At 40.2% G+C, this 4,334-nt stretch overlaps 1 long non-coding RNA gene across 1 annotated transcript; it reads right to left on the bottom strand.

Annotated features, from left to right (window-relative positions):
* Positions 1 to 2,562: 2,562 nt before the first annotated feature.
* Positions 2,563 to 3,479, bottom strand: LOC119485688. The gene is made up of 3 exons (XR_005206340.1): positions 2,908 to 3,479; positions 2,681 to 2,730; positions 2,563 to 2,596 (listed from the first exon to the last, which is right to left on the bottom strand). It is a non-coding gene; the product is annotated as an uncharacterized LOC119485688 (long non-coding RNA).
* Between the last annotated feature and the right edge of the window lie 855 nt (positions 3,480 to 4,334).

The following is a 4,334-nucleotide window of genomic DNA, read 5'->3' on the forward strand; positions in this document are numbered from 1 at the left end:
TGTTTCCAGGTCAGCCTGCTGCCACAGTTTGACAAACTGTGACACTTTGTAGACCTCAGAGACCAGATCTGTTTTGTCCCTTTTTGAGCTAAGCGAGTATATTAAACAAGGATCTTCAGAAATAATTAAATATTGATTTTAACTCCACTTTTGAAATACATTTTGAAGATATAATAATCCCTTCTTTAGAAGGGCAATCAGGTTTTTTCCATTTGAGATCTACAATCGAAAACTATCACTGGAGGCTTTTACATCCATTCAGAAGTTTGAATGGAACATTTCCAGGTTAAACAGGGGTGTGTGCAGGGAGTGGCTTGGGCCAAACCTGAAATCTAATTGGTGACACCCCATCATCCTAAACTATTATTGCTCAGGAGGCGGTACCTTAGTTTGAACCATCAATTTGACCAGGGAACCTGTAAGAGAAGGAAGGGTCATTACTTCACTGAAGTCATATTGGTGTCAAGGACACTCGTATTTGATTGTAATAGAGCTGTTCATTGATAATTTACTGTTTAACCGTTTACCGACTATACAAATTTTGACCGATTATTGCTATCAGTTAAACAGCTAACAGAGAGGAGAATAGCTGGTCCACCTTAAAGATCAGCCCACCTTAAAGGGATAGTTCGGGTGTTTTGAAGTGGGGTTTTATGAGGTACTTATTCATAGTAGGTGTATTAATTAACAGTAGATTACGGTCGGCGTGCCCCCAGTTTGGAGAAACTGATAGGAGCAGCGGCACCAGAGCAAAGCAATAATGTGCTGTGGACGGGGACGACATAAAATACCTATTTTAGCCACTTAAAAAAAGGCTCACCTAAAAAAATTGATATCAGTTTAAGTGTACAATTTAGAATATTTTCCAACGGCAACCTGAACTGAAAGTGAAACGTATCTATACTGTTTTTGTAATCTGAGCCTGCTGGCTTTGGAGAGAGTTTCACCTTTACTTCAGTTCCCCGTCGGAAAGGAGAAGGAAAGTGCTGTCTGATGGCAAGATAAAGTGGTGAAAATATTCTAAATACAGCGTACACTTAAATGGATATTGATTCTTTTTAGGTGAGCCTTTCTTTTATGTGGCTAAAATAGTTTTTTCTGTTTTCCCCGTCCATAGCACTGTATTGCTTTGCTCTGGTGTCGGTACACCTGTTTGTTTCTCGATGCTGGGGACAAGCCAACTGTCATCTACTGTAAGTAATACACCTACTATGGATAAGTACCTCATACAACCCCACTTCAAAACACCCGAACTATCCTTTTAAGAGAGCCTGAGCCGGAGTTGTTGCTAACTTTGGGGCTAACCCCCTTCACTTTAACCAGCAGGTGGCTGGCAAGACACGGGAACTTGACTTGGGTTTATTTGAATTACCGGTATGTTTTATGGTTGTGATGTCGCTCAAACGAACAAGTGGCTCTATCTCACACACGCATTGCACTGGTGCTAATGCGGTAATTTGATTCATCACACAGACCGATTTTTTCCCAGCATGAAAACAGCCCTACTAGAAGTGTATGGTTCAACTCTTTCCCATGGTCTAGTGTTCACAAAAAGTCACAAAAATTATAATATTTGGAGTAGTATCAAACTCTACTGGTGTAGGGTCAGGGCTGATGGCTAACTTGAGATAAAAACAGGAAATTGCCTGAAAACAGCGATCATGTCTTCTTACGGACAAGCAGCCATCACAGCCGTTATGAAATGTTAAAGATCGATTTCAATCAAAAAAGTGAATCTGAAGCTGAGTTGTAATCAACAACAACAAACAGGGTTTCTATCTGACTTTTTTATTATTATTTTATTTAATATGTTGTGTAAGGAAATTAGAAATAGAGTTTATCATCAACTTTTCGAAAACATCTTTGTTTTCCACCTTAAAAAAAAGCAAATAAAAAAACAACTATATTTTCTGCATTCAGATTTTCATACATATAGATACACATAGATGATGATTGTTGCTCAGCTTTAAATGGGGGAAGAAAAGTGACAGAATGGTCTATACGTGTGCCTACAAATAAATTATACGGTTCATCATTAATCATCATTATACAATTTATTACCAGTCACGACAGCAACGCTGGTGTAGATGCCTTGCAGTCACGTGACTTCTGACGATGTCTCTTATCGCCGTTGTTGGGTACCGATGTTACACACGTAGGTAATAATGCTAGCGCTCTTCACCACAAATGTTACTCATTTCTCACCTAGATAGCAAAACAGACAACTGAGTCCCCAGTTGTGTGTTTTGCGTATACACTGCATTTGGCGATAAATGATGGATTTAATTTTTTTGTGAATCGGCTTTTCGTTGCAGCTGGCGGCTTGTTAGGCACTAAAAATGGCACCGCTGCATGTGACGTACTAATGTTGTTAGTTAATGGTTAATAATCGGTTAACGAGGGTTGGTTATCGGTTAAAAAAAAAATTCAAAATTAGCATCCTTAGTCTCTAGTCATGTCTTTTGTTGTAGACTCTCTACATCCTAGAAGTATTGATGGCAGAATAGGTACTGAAGTCAGAACTCTGGGTTTTCTTCTTCTTTGGTCTTTGTGATGCCGGATGGATTTCCAGTGCAGCATAACACACATCTTCATCCTAAAATTTGACATTTGTTGTTTAGAATCGTGATCGTGTACTGATTTATTGCCATGATTCTTTCTATTTTACTGTTTCACCTACCTGATTCAGTCTTGTGTGAGGTCTTTGCTGATCAGCTGGAGGTTCTTTAGCTGCAGAAATCAATACAACATCACTACAGCATGGTAGACCCAAACTCAAACACAGATCAAAAGAAGAGACTCATCTGAATCCAGGTTTCTTTGTGATTTAAATTAATTTTCTAGATTATCACATATATTTCTGACATTAACAAGTTAAGCTCAAAGAGAGAGATATACAGTAGTTACCTTTTTTCTGACAGAGGTGATAAACCAGAAGAGAGGAGAGGAGAGAGGAGAGAACAGCAGAAGCTGGACACAGAGAATACAGCAGACTCCAACAAACACCACAGTCCCGTTGAGTCTCATTGAGATGAGTCTCACTGGATTCTGAATCAAAAACAAAGTTGTGCCGATTAGCTTCATTAAACTCTGATCTCACCACAATACCAAAATGCCAACATGTTTGTTTTTCATTTTCCTGAACAAAGTTCTATGCATATGTGGGTATAAGTGTAATAGTTGTTCCATGATCCCAGGATCCCCAAGAATAAAAACGCTGTTCGCAAAAATTAAATTCAGTGGAGTTTGTGGATAACTCAAGTTCATTGAGAGAATAAAAAGGATACTGCTTTGACATTGCTGTTTGTTCTGCCAAGACCCATGCTCAGTGTTGACCCTGCCTGGTTGGTAGACTTTTTTCAACTTTGGCCCCTTTTCAGAATTTAAAGAAATATCCATTCTCATTTGAATAATGTTTCTGGTTTATCAGATCTTCAGATCTTTCCAGAATTAAGTGCAGTGTGCAACCTCTGACGTTGTTTGAGCCTCAGATTTCGAATGTAAAATTGTCCCAAAACTCACTACGCATAAACATTAGGGATGTCAATAATTAACCATTTATCCGTTAACCGACATTAAGCATTTTAACCAATTAACGCTATCGGTTAAAACAGTTAAAATCAATGTTAATAATGAATTCAAAAGCTGAGCGGCTCAGGGGAGCGGCTCGTCTCTTTAAGGAGAAAAGCTGGTCAACATTAAGAGCCCACCTTAAGAGGCGGAGCCGGAGTTGCAGGATACAGGAAGTAGGCTCTGGTCTCTGGCTCGCTTGAGAGGAGTGGAGGAGTTGTAATTTCGTAGCATTTATTCACCGACAAATAAACTATACACAGACTGCTACACCTACCTTCACAGCTATAACGCCACCAACAACCTCACAATCACTGCCCACACACACAAACTCTCTAAAGTTACGCAGGCTACGTGCGCGGCGGCGAGCACAAAGCCTCCGGCAATGCTACAGCTGCTAACATAGCACAAATACTCACACTGTTTGTTGGACACTCGCTAAAGTTATGCCGGGCAGACAAAGTAGCGTCACGCCGGGCAGACACACAGATGACAACCTGCTAAACTAAACTAAATGTGCGATGGAGTCTTTTACTGGGAAGTGGCTGCATCTCCGCGACACTACACGCAGCATCCTGGCTGCTAAGTTAACGCTCCCTGACGGGTGAACTGGGGACTCACGTCAACGAATATCTGTTGTGCTCCTGCAGCTGGTGCACCGCTGCATGCGAGGCACAAATCTTGTCGGTTAACGGTTAATAATCGATTAACGAGGGTCGGTTATCGGTTAAGATTTTTTTTTCAAAATTAGCATCCCTAATAAA

Source organism: Sebastes umbrosus, chromosome 3, assembly GCF_015220745.1.
Source record: "Sebastes umbrosus isolate fSebUmb1 chromosome 3, fSebUmb1.pri, whole genome shotgun sequence".
NCBI classification, from domain to species: Eukaryota; Metazoa; Chordata; class Actinopteri; order Perciformes; family Sebastidae; genus Sebastes; species Sebastes umbrosus.